The sequence below is a fragment of the Papaver somniferum genome, unplaced genomic scaffold (assembly GCF_003573695.1).
Source record: "Papaver somniferum cultivar HN1 unplaced genomic scaffold, ASM357369v1 unplaced-scaffold_19, whole genome shotgun sequence".
Classification (NCBI taxonomy): Eukaryota; Viridiplantae; Streptophyta; class Magnoliopsida; order Ranunculales; family Papaveraceae; genus Papaver; species Papaver somniferum.
Window position 1 is genome coordinate 2474229 of NW_020628818.1, and position 20397 is coordinate 2494625.

Here is a 20397-nt window from a genome sequence, read left to right on the forward strand (position 1 = left end):
ATAGCTACGCCAGGCGCCACTTGCACCACCGTGCCACTGGCATGCACGAACTATGCCAACCATGCCGCAGTACCAATGGCATGCACTAAAGGCGCCATTGTGCCACTATCAGGCGCAAATAGAAGGTAGCCATAATCAACGGCTACCCTTCCTCATGAGATGCAATCTCAGCCATCCAAGTTCCCCACCAAGCTGGCAGGCTTGTGGCAAGTTTTGGTCGACCATCCGCCTAAATCTAGTGGCCATGGCTATGCCAGGCGCCACTTGCACCACCGTGCCACTGGCATGCACGAGCCATGCCAGTCATGCCGCACTGCCACTGGCATACACCAAAACTCCACTGTGTCATTATCATGCGTCAACACAAGGTAGCCATAATCAACGGATACCCTTCCACATGAGATGTGATATCAGCCATCGAAGTTTGCCACCAAACTGATAGACTTGTGGAAAGTTTTAGGCGACCAGCCAAGACAAGCCTAATAACATCACATGATATTTTCCTACGGCAAGCCTCTTGATTTTAACTTTCCACACGTAGAAAATTGCTACATGTTTTCCACGAAAAAACTCGAGACATCAAGCATGTCACAAATAGGGGGATACTCATTAGGGTATTGGTTTGGCAGTTTACAGTGTACGGCGTGCAATACGCCCGTTACAAGAAAGTGTCATGAAGCAGGGCGGTTAGTAATGGCAAGAAATAATGGTGTAAACGGATCCACTTCCTTCATCATGGAAGCATATATTCTGACGTTACACGTTACTCCACTCTTCCACCACTCAATCGTTTCCACTTCCTACGAGACCAGGGTACGTTTTATTACGACTTGTATAAATAGGTTTCACCTATTTCCACCAGACAACAAGGTTTCGGTCGGAGAACAACATAGTATCCAGAAATCACCTGGTAGCTTTCCATTCTGCTAGCCAGTTCTACTTTATGATACAAGTCATAAACAACCACACCTTCAGGATCAACGATTATGGTCTCAACACTTTCTTCGCTTCTCTCCCTAAGACCAACCCTTCTCCTTCACTTTGTGACCGAAGCAAGTCTGGAACGGCCATTTCTTGGTTTAGGCCAGGATTGTACATATTGATCTCTCGAATCAAAAGTAACCTCGCGCAGTACATTTTTTTTGGTTTAGACTCGTTTCTCATCCACACACATACGAATTTACCAAAACCAGCAAAAACCATTTTCACCCACAAACATCTATTTGAGACAAAAGTCGTATAGCTATATAGACTTCGATTATACACATTTGATATTTCGAGTTGAGTTTAACTCGCTTACATATTTCTCGAAATATGTGTTAGTAAGCTTTCACTTTAACAAAGTTCATCTTATATTCTTGACGAAATTCAAAAGATGATCATGTGAAAATTTCCTGGTAACATCTTACATGATTTGTGTGAGACAACCATTTGATGTAGACTCGGAATTTTTCCTATTGATCATTCGATCATTTGAAAATTGCTTTGAAGCTAATAGTTTGTGTGAGACAGCTATCGTCGTCTTCTAAGAATGTTTCAATGATTGAAATGGGAGTTTATAACAATTAACCATGATTGGATATAGCACGGTACTTGTATGCTAAACTGTTGCATTATATTCCAAGTCCGGGAACCATAGTATGCATACCCGTATGCGTACTGGTTGGTTAATGAAATTCCGGGAACTTAGTATGCATACCCATATGCGTATTGGGGTAAGTTAGGTTTTAGGAAATTCAACTGAGTTTGGAGGTATGCGTACTCATTCACATACTGGCGATCCCAAACTTAGTCTGGCCACTTAGGTATGCGTACCCGTTTGCATACTTTAGTAGGTTATGTTCTAAAATCGGTTTGTTCATGAACCAATACATTTATATATTAAGGAATGCAATATTTTGCAAACGGCGGCTATAATGTTCATGAATTGATTCAAGTGAATCAAAATCGATTTTGCTTCAATTGTGTCTTGTATACTTCTATGAGAATATAAACAATTAAAAAACTCTAGAACTAGTTTCATTTGAGTCATTTGAACTAGTTATGGTTAAGATGAATAAGGTTGATATGAAAGTGTTCATATGGCTAACTTCGGTTAACTATTATTGAGGCCACAAGGTGCACACGTTTAGGTATGGTTACTCATATCCAAATGAAGTCACTTTTCATTTGTGTGTAACAAGCTAAGATCGATCTAACGGTTGAAAGATATTAGCTTAAGTCTAATCGGGTTTTCATCTAACAGTGAATATTGAATGCTTTGTTACCAAGATAGCATTGATTGCAAACCCTAATTTGAAGACTATATAAGGGAACTATAGCAACTGGGAAACCTAATCCCCACACCTCATGTATGACACTAGTTACGACTAGAGTCGATTCTTCTTTGACCTTAGATTTTTCCAAAACCCTGTAGGTTAACGACTTGAAGAATTCATTGGGATTGTGAAGCCAGACCCAACTATTTTCTCTGTAGTTGCGTATTCTGATCTTTTGTTGTTTTCTATCGTATTGAGTACATCTTCTCTAAGATTTGCTGGAGATATAATATCCAATAGGTAAGATAAAAAGTAGTCACAAACATCTTCGTCTCATCGTTTGTGATTCCATAATATCTTGTTTCGCTACCATACGATTAAGATTATTGTGAGGTGATTGATATTACTAGGTTGTTCTTCGGGAATATAAGATCGGTGTATCAATCGGTTCCTCTTCACCTTGATTTATTAAAAGACGGAACAAAATTCTTAGGTATTTCTATGGGAGACAAATATATCTATTCAATGGACTTTTCTGTGTGAGACAGATTGGTTTATCAAGTCTTCGACTTTGGGACGTAGTAACTCTTAGTTGTGGATGAGATCAGCTAAGGGTATCAAGTGCGCAGAGTCCTGCTGGGATTCAGAGGCGTAAGAAACGCGACTGTACCTTGATCAGTATGAGATTGGTTAGGGCTCAACTACATTCCAGTCTGAAGTTAATTTGGAGTAGGCTAGTATCTGTAGAGGCTTAATACAGTGTGATGTTGAAATCTGGACTAGGTACCGGGGTTTTCTGCATTTGCGGTTTTATCGTTAACAAAATTTCTGGTGTCTGTGTTATTTCTTTTGTGCATTATATTTGTTTATATAATTAAAATATCATAGGTTGTGCATAGTTCAATCAATTAGATAATCCAACCTTTGGTTGTTGATATAAATTGATTGAAACTTGAAATTGGTCTTTGGTACCGTTCAAGTTGTTTCACATAATAATCAGGCTCGCGGATTTCAATCTGTTTGATTTACTGATTACATTGTGAAACAGAGATACAACACTTGGATATATTTCCACTGATTGAGTCTGACTGTCTAGTTGATTCTCTTGGAATTATATTGGAATTTGTTCATACAAATTTCCTAAACAAAATATTGGGTGAGGTTGTTAGACCCTCGCTTTTTCATGTAGAACTACTATAGTTTCTGATACAAGACAGTGGTATCAATCTTACAAACTGGGAAAACTATTATAATTCTGAACCCGTATTACATGTACTCGTACACGTAGCGAAGTAGCTATATATATATATCGACTTACAAATTTATGGTACACATATTCTTATGTATATCATATGAAAATCGGTTTGACTCGTGAACCGGATCAATACGCATACTCGTATGCAAACCATTTTTGAACTGTGGTTACGAAACTGGGATTAGTTTCCAAACCAGTGTGTAAACTGAAACAGTTATGTGTTCCTGAACTCGGTTGTTACACAAATCAATTTAGTTATGTGAACTCCGGTACCGGAGACAATCTTAAGGTTTCCAAACCGGTACGCAAACTCAAATAGTTCTGTTAACTCCGGAACTCTGTTTGGTTAAATGTTTACAAACCGGTACACTAACTGTGACTAAATCGATTCACGAACGACAATGGTATTTGTACCTTGTACACCTACTAACCATGTCGATTATATTTTCAAATGCGTTTAAATTATTTCTACGAGATAATTAGCATTTGATTAATTCTCTAAAACACTAGACTTATTTGATCACATGTTTGTGACTGAGAGTTAACGTCTTATGTGTTCATGAAAATGAATATTAAGCTTTTAAGTTCAAACCGGCTAGTTTCGGCTAACCATGTTGAACATAGTCTTTGTACACGTTTCGGTTGAGGTTCCACCTGACCAGAGTGTATATCTTGTTTATGTGAATCAGATTCAAAGATTCATCTAACGCTGGAGATTGTTTGCTTGATTCCAAAGCTATCGTAGCTTAAACCTAATTCAACCTATGATTTGAATGAATATAAAAGGGGAACTTCAAGCAACCGGGATCTTTGAATCCCGACATTACTTTTTGGTGGGTCCTAGTTGTATCTAGAGTCGTCCTCTTCCTAACCCTTTTAGGGTTTTGCGACTACAAAGTTTTCATAGGGATTCGTGAAACCAGGTCCGGATATATTTCCTTGATAACTCATGTATCCTGATGATGATCGATTGTTGAGTTTCTCACTTAATCAATATTGATATAAATCATCATAGTTCTCTTCGTATCAAACTTTATTTATTCCATAGGTTTGATACTTGTGAAGTGAATAATAATCTAGGTTGCACTCCGGGTTACATAAGTCTGAAATTTGAGGTTAGCTAGACTTTGTATATTGCAATCGATTTCCATACCTTTGATCAACCTATTTGATTGTAAAAGGAAATCATATATATAGGATTAATCTGTGGGAGGCAGATTTGGTTTAAAGTCTTCAACTGATTTGAAGCAACTCTTAATTGGTGTGACGTCACCTAAGAGAATCAATTGCGTAGAGTCTTGCTGGGATTCAAGAGGCGTAAGGAGCGAGACTGTACCTTAATCGGTGGGATACCTTTTAGGGCTCAACTACATTCCAGTTCGAAGTTAATTGGTAGTAGGCTAGTGTTTGTGGCGGCTTAATAAAATTTGGTGTTCAATCTAGACAAGGTCCCGGGGTTTTTCTGCATTTGCGGTTTCCTCATTAACAAAACTTCTGGTGCCTGTGTTATTTATTTCTCCGCATTATATTGTTTATCTTTATAATTGAAATATCACAGGTTGTGCGTTGATCAATCATAGTAGAGACATCCTACCTAGTTTGTTGGATACGGCTTGATTGATTCTTGGACCTTGGTATTTGGTACCGTCCAAGTTATCTCTTTGTGGTTAGGTTCACGGATTTGATTTTGTAAACGTTCTAATTGCGCGAGAGAGAGATATAACTCTAAGATATTATTCCTTGATTGAGTTTAACTCTAAGATATTATTCCTTGATTGAGTTTAACTCCCGGAGTTGTATTGAGTTTGTCCATACAGATTTTCTAAGAAAAAAATGTTGGTGTATTTTGGTACCCCCGCGTTTTCACCCTCGTCAAGTTGTTTTGATTCAGTTCTTTACATATTATTTTTGACACATGTAGCATGATGTTCATTGTTGCAAGATTCCAACAAAATTTCCCGGACTGGTTCACAACTTGGTTTGATACAAATAACAATACTACTTACAATAATAACATACATGCTACTGCATGCAGGTTCATTTGGAAATCTTGGTATGCCCATATTTTTAATCACACGTACTGCGCTAAATGCCAAACATATTATTGAGAAAATTAAACATCAACTACGATCTCATAACAAAATAAACCATTTGCAAGATCACATCCTCAACAATGTCTTCTTCTTCGTTGTGGAAGATATTACTTCCTCCTACTACTCCAAATGGGAACTTTGAAATTGTGATAAGAATTTGTACTTTACAGTACCCCGAATCTCAAAAGTTTTACGTTGCCCAACAATTATATATTTTGCAGGAAACATTATTGGGACTAGAGGACATCCAGGACACAATGGAGAATCGGATATAACAGGGCTAGCTAATCTAGCTTTCATATGGGCCAAGGAAATGCAGCACATCAACGTTGAGTCCAAGTCGAAAAGATTCTTGTCTGCTTCACAATGCTCTACCAAGATGTTGTCTAAGAAGGATTTCACCCCAGCTACCATGAAAGAAGTTGAAGAAAAACTGGTGTGGAGGAAGGAAACAACATCATTTATTATTTTTTCTTTAGATTGTTTTTTCTTAAAACTATTCATAGACTTGAGAACTTAAAAACTTTTGAATTAACTCCTGCTTGTACGAATGCTAATCAAGGGAGTAGTGACACCCTTCACGCCACTAGCTCTATCACTAGTATGTGTTCTCCTAAGGCTTGCCTAAGTTTTCTTAAAAACTCTATATCACTAGTATGTGTTCTCTCCTAAGGCTTGCCCAAGTTTTCTTAAAAAAAACAATAAACCGAATTTGCAACAGCCTCTTGTTTTGCGGTTTTGCCTTCAGCTGCGTAAGCAAATGGTTTTTGGGCCTATGTAAACGGTTGGACAAGGAAACCGCATCAGAAGCGCTGGCTCCTTGTGAGGAAAATTGTGCAATAGCTGTTCAAAAAAAAAAAATCATGGTAATCCATGATTGGCGTGTGCATCGTGCCCGTGAATCATACAGATGAATTAAATGTATGAAAACCACACTGCTCAAGTTTTCTCTATGAAAGACCATTTTTTAACTTTTAACCACGTGTTAGACAGAGTAAATGTGAGACCAAAACTGGCATTTGTAAAATAAAAAGATGGTCTTTTTCATCGTCTCCCTTTTTCTTTTACTTTATAATAAAGCCACCTTACACAAAATTATTTGGGAAATTTACCTATGGGGTTGTTCTGGTTTGCACCTTGTTAGCCTCTAAACTTCACACCATCAACAAATGCAATCTAAATGGCACACAGTCTTGGTATGCCGATAAAACACATAATCAGAATTACTAATTAAACTGCCAAATTAGCTTCAGTGAGGATAAGAACCTCCCTGCACACATGGCAATTTTCTAATTTCTATCTATTGTCTGTTTTGGTGGCATTTATCATACTTTGAACAGTGCATAAGGATTGGTCATACACATTTAATTGGAAGTTTCTTATAATGAGATCATTAACTTCTTGCAAACTGAAACTTTTATAACATGAGACTAACTTATTATCAACAATAATAGTCGATGATGACTAGATTTGAATCTTAGCTATCAACATTATAATCGATGATGCATTATCATAGTTGGCGTTTCCAAATCTTGCATTCCTCAAATGCCATGACACTCGGATATTCAAAGTTACCCCTTTGGTGTTTATTCTTCTGTCTCATCAATTTAAGATTAATAGTTACTTGGAATCATAACTGATCGCATTACAATTTACAAGTAGTTCGGTTTCAGTAATCATGATCACAAGGATATTCCAATGTCGGATATTTCAGTAAATGTTCTATTTATCAAACAAATCCAATTATAACCAAGGTACTGCATTCAAATATATTTTTACAATTACATCATTCAGTAATTAGAACATTTTATATATATATTTTGTAATTTCGATCATCACGTATATACAAAAATAAAATACACAAAACCAATTGTAGAACAGACTGATATATTTAGTACAAAAGTTCTTATTTTTCGATTAATTAGTAAAGTTTAGTTATCCTGGTTAAATTTGGGTCGATGCCACTTAATTGGGTCTATAATTACATGACAAAATAGAGTCGTTAGGAAGTAATTTGTAGAAGCCCCTTATCCAGTTTTTATATTAATGCCTAATATGTCCTTATTAAATTTGTGATGATTAATTAAGTTAATGTTTATTAAATTAATAAGTGTTTGAGTGGGATTATAATGTTTGGATTAGAGTCGAAAATTCATTTTTCTTTTTAAAGGTTTGGAGGGAAAGAAGTAGAGGGAAAAAAGGAAAAACTAGGGTTTGTGATTTTCTTAGCAAAAATGAAAGAATATACTGATGATGAAGACTCTGGTAGTGATGAAGAGGGGGATGCATCAGATTATCATGATTTTGATTCTACCGAATTTGATAATTTGTTGAATGAAGAAGAGCACGACAACCAAAGAATGCTTGAGGATATTATTCAAGCACAAGAACAATTTCGTCGGGAGGAAGAAGATGATAATGCCTCTAATAAACAGGTATGAATTGTAACGATCTACAAACATGTATTTGCATGTCTAAATTTCCGAATAAGGAACAAATTTTCAAAACTTTAACCCAGAATCGGTTTATTCAATAGCACGCTATAAACCAATTCTGGGCAAAATACCCAAATTGGGTACAAGAATCGGTCTTTGTTCATCACCAAATAAACCGATTGTAGTAAATTTTTGGCGCGGTGGGTACGTGATGAGAATCGATTTTTGTTGGTGATGTGCATAATCCGATTTCTTCCATTGAATAATCTCGTAGAATACACAAAGTTGACAATCGGTTTATTTTCGTTAATATGTAATCCGATTTTGTAGAAATGTGCACCAACATCGGATTATATGACACCAAGCATGAACCGATTATAGACTCTGAAAATTTTCCGCAAATTCTTTAATCAGTCTTTATAGTTGCACATATAAACCGATTACTTATAATCAGTTTAATCGACTGTAACTTATAAACCGATTTGGAATCCTCAACTTTTTGATATTTGTTGTAGATTGTTGTGGCATTTGAAGAAGATCAACTTGAAGTCGTATCTCTGGTGGGTGCCGATATCTCTTCCCACTATTTCACCGACTTGGAATGAGAAGATAGAGACGATGCAAAGCAATGGTTTATAAACAAGGGAATAGAGATTAAATGCGCATTAGTTTTAGGTCGTCATTCAAGTAAATATCGTTTGGAATTTGTTTGTGAGAGAGGTGGAAATCAAGAAAGTCACTGGGCAAAGGACAGACTGTACGTGAAGAAGACGACAAGGGAATACATTACTAAATCAAAGAAGTATGATTGCCCGTTTAAGCTTATAGTTAATAAACGCAAGAAACCCGATGATAGTAAGGTATACAAGCTCTCTAAAGTGTTGAATGGTTGTCATAATCATGATGATCCGGAATCTCTTGTTGGACACGCGGCCGTTTGTGGGTTGAAACTACATCAATGGGAAATGGTAAGGTCGATGAAAGCGTGTAAACCAAATGATATCCTTAGGAAGATTAAGGAGGATGATAAGGATAACTTGTCCACTTTGAGGCAAATATACACGGCAAGATCAGCCTTTAGGAGGAGGTCATGGGATGGTAGAGCGGTTATGGAACAATCTCAATGGTTAGCCGATCAACACGGATACACAATGAGGAAGCAAGTATTGGAAGGCAAAATGACTCGTATTTTCTTGGCGCATCCGAAGATGATCAAGTTGGCACAATGATTCTATCAAGTTTTGTTAATAGATTGTACATACAAGACCAACAAGTACAGTATGCCGTTGTTAAAATTTTTTTGCCATACTTCCGATAAGAAAACTTTCACAAGCATGGGGGTTTATGGATCGGGAGAATGATGTGAGTTTTACTTGGATGTTAGAGACCTAGAAGGAGATATACCGTGGCGATCAAACTCCGAGGATCATAGTAACGGATAAGGACCAAGCACTAATGAATGTAATTGGAGTGGTTTTTCCGGATGCTAAGCATTTTCTTTGCACATGGCACATACAATGCAATATTAGAAGTAATTGTAGGGGTCATATCCAAAATCCAAAGCCATAAAAAGGTACCGCTTGTGAAAAGGCCGAAGATGAGCGTCTTCAAAAACTAACTCCAGAACAAAGAGAGGAGGACAAGAAGAAAAGGAAATCGGAGTATGAAGCGAATGGGATACTATGGAAGGATTTTCAACATCATTGGGATTTAATGGTACACTCAATATTTGTGCCCAAGTTCGAATGCCACTTGGAGAGTTTTATTGGGCTATGGAAGAAAGATTACGAGAAATGTGTGGTTTATTGCTTAAAGGAATTGTTGGATCCGTACAAGGAAAAAATTGTGTATGCTTACACCTACCAAAACATGCATTACAAGAATGACGCGACAAGTATCGCGGAAGGATCTCATGGACGTTTGAAAAGCTTGCTCCGAGGGAGCCAAAACACCGTGGTTACATTACAAGAAGCCATCCATGAATAAACCAAGGCCGATATCATCAAGATAACCGCTCAAATGGAAGAGAGTAGAATGAAAATCATCACAAGCTACAAGGAACACCATTGGTTGATTAGAAATTTAAATTATAGGGTGTCTCACTGGGCAATCATTTTCATGATGAAAGATTACAAATATTATGTGGAAAAGGAGATGGGGAGAAGAATAATTGAATGTAAATGTATGACGATGACGGTCTTCTGATTTCTGTGTCGTCACATGATCGCCAAGTACCAACGAGGAATTCCTTTTGAAATCATTGATTCGTTTTGGAAGCAACTTGCTTTCAAACCACCCCCAACCGAAGAACCATTCGAATCCTTTGTGGACACGAATATTGGAAGAGAAATCATCGAGAAGTTCTCAAAAAAGGATGGCTTGGGAAGAAAAGTTTTGTTGTACGACTTGAAACCAGTCGTGAACCCCCATATAGTACCGGTAGGAGAACCAACGGTGCTACCGCCGACGGGTAGACCACCTTCCAACATGGATAGGAAGCAAGAAAGGTACGAGTTTAAGGTTGCAATGAGTACCGGAAAACACCCGTTGTTGAGTCATAAAAGAATCCTTTGTCGACATGAGAAGGAAGACGCTAAATATGAAGATGCAAAGGTTCCAAAGAAAAGGGGTTGACCGAAGATGGGGGAAAGCGGGACAAGTAGCGCACAAGAGAAGACAAATGTTTCAAACGTTCTTTCACACATTGAGAATTAAGAGGCACCGTCTAAAAGGAAATGGGGTCGACCAAAGAAGGGAGAAAGCGGGATAAGCGCTCCTTCACAACATGAGGATCCAATCGCTCCTTCGAAACATGAATATCCAATCGCTCATTCTCAAGAGAGTCAAGCAAGTACAACATGAGTATCAAGGTTACGTGCATGCAAGGGAGAAGCAAGACAAAAGGGTTCTATGGTGACTCTAAGGCCTCTCTTGGTGATAGAAGCACGCCTAGGGATGAATGAGGTAGACCCCATCGAACGTGTTACACCATATTCGAGGAGTGTTACTCTAAACTTCCTGAAATCATTAAGCATTATGTGTTATCCACCGACGACGTGGATGCGGATGGGAATTGCGGTTATCACGTTGCGTCAGAACAAATAGGCCATATAAGTTTAGCGGACGATGAGAACCTAACCTAATATCAATAGTTTAGAAAGATGATGGCCCTGCGCCTACAAGAAGACAAGGATTTTTACATATCGATGATGAAGGAAGGAAAAACAAAACAAGACAAAGAAGTGATTTTTGAAAAAATGGTTGCTAGTACAAGGGCCAAAGAGGAATGGACCAATTACCCTAGATCATTGGATGCAAATGCCTATATGTGGTCATCTCTTGCGGAAACGTGGAGTTGCGTTGTTCATCTATTTGGCAAGGCATCATGTTATACATACACACCAAAATACACCATTTGGGATGAATCACTTAAGGATCGGAGAATTGTTTTATTCAACCATAACAACATACATTATATCGGTCTTAGAGTACGTGATGATTGTCCATTACCACCGATTGATAAGTTTAACAAGGTCGCTGAGGTCACCAAGGAGTGGCTAAAAAAATACGATGCCAACATGAGGTGATGGGAGGAATTGCAAGCTGGATCAATTCGATGGTCTCCATTTGTTGGAATGAGTATTTTTCTTATGTTGAAAACTTGATCTATCGAATGCTTATATTTTGTCGCTTTCTTATATTGTATATTTTGCAAACTTGAACCAAGCTTAATAAATGAAACTGGTTTTATTTTTTTCGGTAACTTGGACTCATGAAAGTTGTAACAGAATCGGACTTCTAAAAGGTTTATAAAGTCTGATTCTGGAGGTAGTTTGATGTCGTTTTTTCATATTCGGTTTACACTGACGATAACGTAGTCCGACTGTTGGTATACAGAGATTTTGAACTACACAATCGGAGTACATCTGTCCAAAATGATCCGAACAAGAAGCCAAAATCGGTTAATTTGTGTACTAATGTAACCCGATTGTAGTTGATGTTCATCACATCAACCCAGAATAATAACCGATTAACGGTAGAGTCGGATTACTATGGTGAACATATAAACCGATTCTAGGCGGGTTATCAGAAAACTTGATGAGTGAGTTTTAAAGATTTAGAGCTAAATCATTGTAAAGTATCTCTTAGATGGAATGGTTTAAAGGGATTTAACTCAACCACTTGAATTGTCTGTTTTGGGGTTTTTCTTTTTATTTAACAAAAAAAATTAGATTTTAATTATTGTTTGTGATTGATTAGGATTTAGTTTTAATTTTGATGGAAATTGATAAATAAAATGAGTTTTGATTGATTAGGATTTGTTAATTAAGTTATAATTTAGTATCTGTATTTGTGTTATAATAATTAAGGTTTTTTTAAGAATTAATTTAGTATTTTTACAATCTTTAGACACTCCTTATCATTTTCTATTGGCTGGATGAGGAAATCCGTAAGCCTCAATTAAATGGCATAGGTTCCAATTCAGCCAGGTTAGTTATCGACCGGTATATGTTATCAGTACAATTTTTCCATCATCAATAAATAACAAGCATTTGTTTAATTTAATGAATAGATTAAATATTGTTTATATTCTCAAACGGCCAGTTGTGATACTGCCGGATCACAAAATGCTCGAGGCAATCTTTTTTCCACAAGGGTCCCAACAAACGGACCACTTTCGAAACAAGTCCTTAAATCTGATCCAACATCGGACCCCCTAGTCTAACCAAGGCAGAAATATAAGTCATCTCAAATATCTCTCTTTCTCATCTCTACTAGTCTTTCTTTCTTTCTTTCTTCTTCCTGCTTTATATAAACAACTCAAAAATACCACTCCGAATTTTTATATATATTTTTTTAAAAATTACGTAAAAAAGGAAATGTAACGAGGATAGACCTGTAAACGTAGACACGATGATTCAGAGTTCGAATCCCGCCGTCCCCATTTTAGCTTTTGTTTTTTCCTTTCCATTTTTTTCATCTTTTTTTTTCTTTCGTATCTAAGATAAGAAAAAATTCTTCTTCTTCGGTCAGAAATAGGGTAGTTCATCCATGAAAGAATCTTCTTCGTTCTCCTCGATTAACCATGAAATTGGGAAAAAAAAAATCTATGAAAACATCCCTCTTCTTCGTTCTCCTTGATTAACTTAACGTATCACTGAAACAAAAATAAATCAAAACGAAGATTTTTTTTTCCCCTCTCGCATATCATCCATGACAAAGGTGGTAGCAGATGAACAAGAAAAAACGACGAAACTTCGAAGAGACTTCCCAAGTAAGTGTCAGCCTTGATCTAATTGTGGCTGATTTTTTTTTTGATTGTTTAATTTCAAATTCTAGGGTTAGTTTAGGGACAATTTGTGGCTGATTTTTTTTTTTGATTGTTTAATTTCAAATTCCAGGGTTAGTTTAGGGCCAATTTGTTGCTGAAAATTTCTTTTGATTGTGTAGTTTCAAATTCTAGGGTTACTTGAAGAGCCAATTTTTAACTCAAGATTGCTTTTGATAGTATAATTTCAATTCATCCTTTTCTTTCACCTGTTACTTTCCCAGCTTCATTTTATAGTCTTGATGTTTGAATGGAACAAATGTTTGAATTGGGTTTCTGGGTTACAATATGAACAACAGTAGTGACATTGATCCAATTTTTGAATTGGTTATTTGCATAAATGCCTAAAATAACAGTAGCAGTAGCAACACAATTTAGGTAAGAATATACCCCTGTTTACTGTTTGAATCCTAAGTTTGTTAACAATGACAACAAAATGCCTGTTTTCGATCTTAGAATATAATCGTCGTTTTGAAACTATGCTAAGATCGCCATCCATGCATGTACTTTGTTTTCGTGATGTTGGCTTTTAGTTTCAGGTCCATAACAGAACATACATAAATTGAACTTCCTTAAGCTTCAAAAAAAAATTAAAAAAAATTGAGCTTCCTGTGAAAGCAAAATCGAAGAACTATCTTAGTTAGCTACCTTCACAAGGTTTTGACTTCTTACCTTCATATTGTAATTAAAAATCTATTTGGACTAGCCAGTGACCCATTAATGCTTATCTTTCTTTTATAGTTTTGAATTTGGTACTGTTTCCACTAGCCATTGTTCATTCAACTAAAAGTAATCTGATTAGTTCCACTTTATGGAGGAAACGGAATAAGAACACATTATAGATAAGATTTCCTTTGAAGAAAGTCCTATATAATATATAGATTACACTAGAGAAGTATTGTTGTTTTCAGTTCTCCTCCCAAGTCGCTTGAAACTCAAAGGGTTGAAGGGGCTTTGGTTTATTTTTCCAGAGCCGCCTCTCTGCTGTTTCTTCTTCTTCTTTTACCATTTTTTATTTATTATCTCTGCATCATCACAACAAATATAGATAGATAGATTCATCTCCAGCACAACAGCTGATTCAATATGTTTTCCCTTTATTTTATCTGTCTCTGTAAATAACTAGATTGAAGTTGATTAGTTTTATATGTAAAGATAAGGATTCGTTAATTTGTTTGCAGTTTATAATAAAGTGAACATATTTGAAGATGGGTTTTGATTTTTGTAGTGTTTGCGATTTTTTTTATTGTAACTATGATATCTTCGCTACTACCATTATTAGACAAAAAGGAAGTTGTAGTCATGAGACCATGATCCCCATTAATATGAAAGTAGAGAATGCAGTGCATAGGAACTACATCCAAAACTTTTAGCACACAGCCTTCACTAATTGTGGTCGTAGGCACGCTCTTTGCAATCTATTTCACCCCATATGGATTGAAACATGATAATATGGATAGGAAGCAACAAATATTTTTAACAGATTCAAGAGGAAAACAAAAATTGAATGTAATAATTAGAGAATGCAGTGCATCTGAACTATACAAAAATTACAAAAAGGATGGAGGTGAGCGTTGAACCCAGGAAGTAGGTACAATGAGATAGCATATTAAATTCAGATCCTGATATGAGGAACCGGTTTAAATTGATATATGAACTGAAGGCAGAAGTTGCAAACTTGAGTTTCATTATTGCTTTCTTTGAATTGAATTTAGCGAAGAAATGAATCAATTTATGAACATGCTCAATGTCATAAACACACTTGAGATCAGTAGTGGGGTGCCACTTAGATTTATTTTGCAGACCTTAAATGATAGGCGCAATGATGTATATATCCTTTTAACCTCTTTATGACTTAGTTAATTTATATGAGTGACTTCATGATATTGGTTACTTCGTTTATGGTTCTGAGCAGCACTCACTACGTATCATACTTTTAACCAGTTCTGACTGTTTTCTCTTTCAGGTCATGGGGCTTATGGTGGTAACATTATTCTGCAGCTCGATTCTATATAGGTATTTTGAAACTGCTCAGGTATTTAACAATACTTCTCATTTTTTTCCTTCAGCACAGAAATGGTGCATGCTTTGTGTTAATGAATATATTAGGTGTAGTTCCAAAGGTGATTTGTAAATCAATCACATGGTTGGGTTCCTTTTTTTGTCTGCGATGATTGAAACTTTTCATGGCAATTTGAGTTTTTTCTAATTGACGTTGATGCATACTTTCCTTTCAGTACACCCAAATATACGTAAAGTCAATGTATTAGTGTTCAGATTCTTTTCTTTCACTGTTAACATTTGTATTTCGTCTTTGTTTTCACTTTCTGGACCTTTCTATAAACCTCCTGTCAATATCCAATAAGAAGCATATCTTAGTTTTCACTTTAGACACCATAGTTCAATCTCTACCTTTGCTTTCTTCAATGACAGCTTGAAGAGGTCAGGCACAGCTTATACTTCCATTGTTTTAGTTAATTTTCTTTTTAGATTTTTAGTTTGTTGTTTGGTTAATTGTAGTTAATGTCTTCTTTTCATTTTTGGTGGTTAAATATGGTAACTAAGGTTTATAATTAGGGTCTTTCAGATTCTCACCAACTGGTGGCAGTGTGTTTAGGCTGAATTTTGTGTTCAACAAAGTGCATGAGATACTAAATACAGGTTGCGGAAATCCAATGAACCCCACAGCTACGTTAATGCAGTTGTATTCAGTGTTCTAGGACTAACTGCTGTTGTTTTGTGGATCTATTTTGACTGTGGGATTGGTGTCTGGCTTTCTAAGTGTACATTTGCTGTTGACAGTTCAAATGGGGTTACTAGAGAAATCTCCACAAGGTATCTACTTGCATCTACAGTTGAAGAAACAAGCAATTATTGAAGATTTCCATCAGAAACAAGAGCAGGTGTGTCTATAGTTTCCTTGATGTTTAATTTTTTCTTGGAACGGAAAGGCAAGGGCATCGCCAATTCCCTAGATAGAGGGAGGTATAAAATATAGGGATTTACCTGAATTGAAATTTTGATCAAAATTGGGGAAACATTGTTTCTGGTTCTGTAAATTGTTAAGATGATAATGGAGATTTTAGTGATGGTGGAGTGTTGGAGATTATGACAGACGTCGAAGACGATGATAATGAGACACAAGGGTTTAGTGGCGGGGATGAGGGAGATTTTCCGGGAAACAGTTTAAATTTTTAGTGGCTATGTAATTATGTATAAATTTTTGATTCATTAAAACGAGAGTAATTTCAATTTATTGTTGTTTTTTTCCTTTAATATAGATGTTTCTTACTCCCATGGGACCCAAGTGTCAGTTATATTTTTTTGGAGGAAGAGTGGTGAGAGCTTACAAGAGATAACTCAGTATATATACAGTATAAGGATTTACTTGAATTGAAATTTTGATCAACAACTGGGGAAAGATTGTTTCTTGTTCCTAAATCACTAAGATGTTTTCAGAATTCATATGATTTACCATTGACCGGATATTGACTATAACCGTTAACTAATACAGGAAAATAAATTACACAAACAAACGGAAGGGCCGACGCATCGCGCATGCGTGCTATACTAGTATACAAAAATAAAATACACGAAACCAATGTTATAACAGACTGATTTTTAGTATAAAAGTTATTATTTTTCGATTAATTAGTAAAGTTTAGTTATCGACAGGTATAAGTTATCAGCAGTGCTGGGACGACCAAAATAAGGGGCTTGTTTTTTGTGACGCAATTGTAACAGCTTTTGCAACAATATCTGTAACAGTGATTGTATAACATTTATAAGTGTTATATTTGTGTGACACTTATATTATCACAATTGTGCAACATATTTTGTAACAATTTTAGATCTGATGGTTGAATTTTGTTGGCAATCAACGATCAAGATTAAAATTAAAAGTTTAGGTGACGGTCTTTTGACCATTTTCATGCCGTATTAGCCGTCAATTGGGTCGACTTTCATTCGTTTTCATCGCTCCTAACAGTAGCCGGGACGATAACTCTCCGATTGTTGACTCAATTTCGAGAAAAAAACGACCAATACCCAATCAATTGAACCAATTAAAAATGGAAAAAAAAGCATTACAAGCAATGTATTTTTGGGACCCATAATGACAGTACAGAAGGGAATCCCTTCAGTCGTCCGGATTAGATTTTATTTTTTCGTTCTTGCATTACAAGTTTACAACATTTTTAATTTATTAACATTACAATCAACCATTGGACTTGCTAAAAATTATCCATCATTCGTTTAATTAAATGAATTGATTAAATATTGTTTACATTCTCAAATGGCCAGTTGTGATACTGCCAGATCACAAAATGCTCGAGGCAATTTTTTCCCCACAAGAGTCACAACGAACGGACCAGTTTCGAGAAGTCTTTAAATCTGACCCAACATCAACATCGGACCCCCTAGTCTAACGAAGGCAGAAATATGTCATGAGAAACTTCATGTTTAGTCCAAAAACCCGACCCGGGATTACTGTGTAGTCCAGCGGGATAAACAAATTATCCGCTGGTCCAAAAATGTTTAAAAACAGCGGCAATTACCTTTATACCCATAATACGGGATTATGTCAGTTCCTTTTTCATTTTTCTTCTTCTCAGTTTTCAGTTTCTTCTCTCTCAGTTCTCTCTCTTCTTTTAAATTCAGTTACCGAAATTTGAAATCAGTTACAGGAAAACGAAATCGATAAAGGTCATCAACAACAATTACCGAAATTTGAAATCGAAAATCTATCAACAACAGTTATAGAAAATCTAATTTTCAGACCTAATTTTCATTTCATTCAATTGAAGAATGAAAATGGTATTGAATAGAAAAATTAAGAGGACAATTACAGAAGAAATTACAGAAAAAAAACCCTTCTCCAGCAAAAAGAAGAAGAAAAAACGATGATGATTCACCAACAACAAATCCCGAAGAAACCCCCCCTGATGTTACTCCTTCACCAATAACAAGAATTAGGAGTAAAGTTGTTACTCCTTCACCAACAAAGAGGAAGAAACATATCGATCAGAAAACAGGTAAGTTCTTGTCGTTTTTCTTTTTGATTTCTATGCTCAATGGAATCACTACATATTTGTATGTAGTGTATGGTATACATGTTTTCATATGTTGTATATGTAATTTGAGACAACATATTGACATGCAGTGTGTGATTCATATGTTTTTTGTTCAATAGAAACACAACATCTCTGTGAGTCATATGTTTTACATGTTTTCATCTGTTGTGTATGTAATTTGACACAACATATTGACATGCAGTGTGTGATTCATATGTTTTATATCTGTACTACATATCAATATGTTGTCTGCAATTTGTACTTATTGATATGTAATGATAGCATCTCAAATTGATATGTGTGTTACATATTATTATCTGCCTGTAATATGTAATGTGTACAAAACTTTTGGTTTACAAAAACAGCAAAAACCAAAGGAAAGAAAGCAGATGTTGCTCCTGAAGCAAAAAGCAAAAGAAAAACAGCAGCGGCAACTACTAAAGCAAAAGGAAAAACAGCGACAAAGGCTGCTACTCCTTCACCACCAGCAAAGGGGAACAAAGTACTTGTCCTGAGAGCTGCTACTCCTTCTCCAAAAGGAAAGGGAAAAGCAAAAAGGGGGAAAGCAAAAGCGCTCCTGAAACAAGGTTTGTAATGTTAAAAGTGAAGATAATTCTTAATAACGAGGGGGCGCTGCCCCCTCGACCCCTGTAAATTGTGGTTCATATGTAGTTATCAGTATGTAGTTATAAAATTACCATTATGTTGTGGTATTTGATATGTAGTTGTTTCATGTTCATGGTAGATACATTAACTACATATTTTATATGGTGTAGGGGAAGAGAAGGGGAAGAAAGCACTTGCCTTGAGAGCTGTTACTCCTTCACCAAAAGCAAAAGGGGGGAAAGCAAATGTAGAAGGTATGTAGTACAACTACATATAAGAACAAAGCGTATGAATAATATGTATCCTTAATAACATATGTTTATGAGTAATGATGCATTGTTGTGCTTGTTTTTGGTATTAAGTGTTTTTACATTTTTACTGTATCAAAGCAGATACATATGCCATACGTACTATTACAAATCGATATGTAGTTAAAATAATACGTAGTGGTATCTACTATTATATATCAATATATAGAGGTAAATACTTATACTCTCATAACATATTACATATCAATATGTAAAGGTAAATACTTATACTCTCATAACATATTACATATAAATATGTAGAGGTAGATACTTATATTCTCGTATGTACTGTTAATAATATGTAGTTTCAAGACTTGGTAGATATTACAACTACATATTGATGATGTAACACATATTTGATATACCATATTGATATGTACTGTAATAGTTTTTGGTTCTTGTTATTGTGTAGGTGCTAATAAGCGTAAGAAAAGAGATGGAAAACCACGAAGTTTATACCGTGGCGGTTTCAGGGGCTTGTGGGGGCTTGCGAAGACTATTAGGACCACTAAGAAGGCTATTGCGAAGTCCACTGAAAACCTTGAGTTGAGTGAGTTGCAGCTGAAGATGATTTCTGAAGCATCATTCGGTAACCTGTTCCTAATGTTCTGGTACACAAGATTTGAGTTGGAACATTGGTTGAAGATTGAAGATGCAATGACGAAAATGTTACGCTGTTACGTTAGGGGTCAAGATCCAAACAAGCTTAGATTTGTCTTTAAAAGGCATGGCCAACAGAATGAGCTAGTATCCACACCAGAAGAAATGACACTTATTTATGGGATGCCGAGAATTCCAAATAGGGAATATCTTGATTATAGGCTTACACAAGTCAATAAAAAAAGTGGATGGCGTGAAACATAATTTTTCAAAAGGACTTTTCCTACTGATATGAAAGCTGGTGATAAAGTGACTAGGCCAATGATTGTGAAGGCAATCTTGAAAATCCTTAAACGAACATCAATTAATCTGAAAAAGAAGAAGTCTGATAAAGAGTCTCTGCAAAGCGTGGGTGATCAATCAAATGAAGATTCTGAAGAA

The 20397-nt window shown here is 36.0% G+C and overlaps 1 long non-coding RNA gene across 1 annotated transcript; it reads left to right on the top strand.

Moving 5' to 3' along the window:
• The first annotated feature begins 12836 nt into the window (after window positions 1-12836).
• LOC113338954 lies at window positions 12837-16667 on the top strand. Its single transcript, XR_003354895.1, has 3 exons — window positions 12837-13316; window positions 15337-15405; window positions 16173-16667. It is a non-coding gene; the product is annotated as an uncharacterized LOC113338954 (long non-coding RNA).
• Window positions 16668-20397: the final 3730 nt, after the last annotated feature.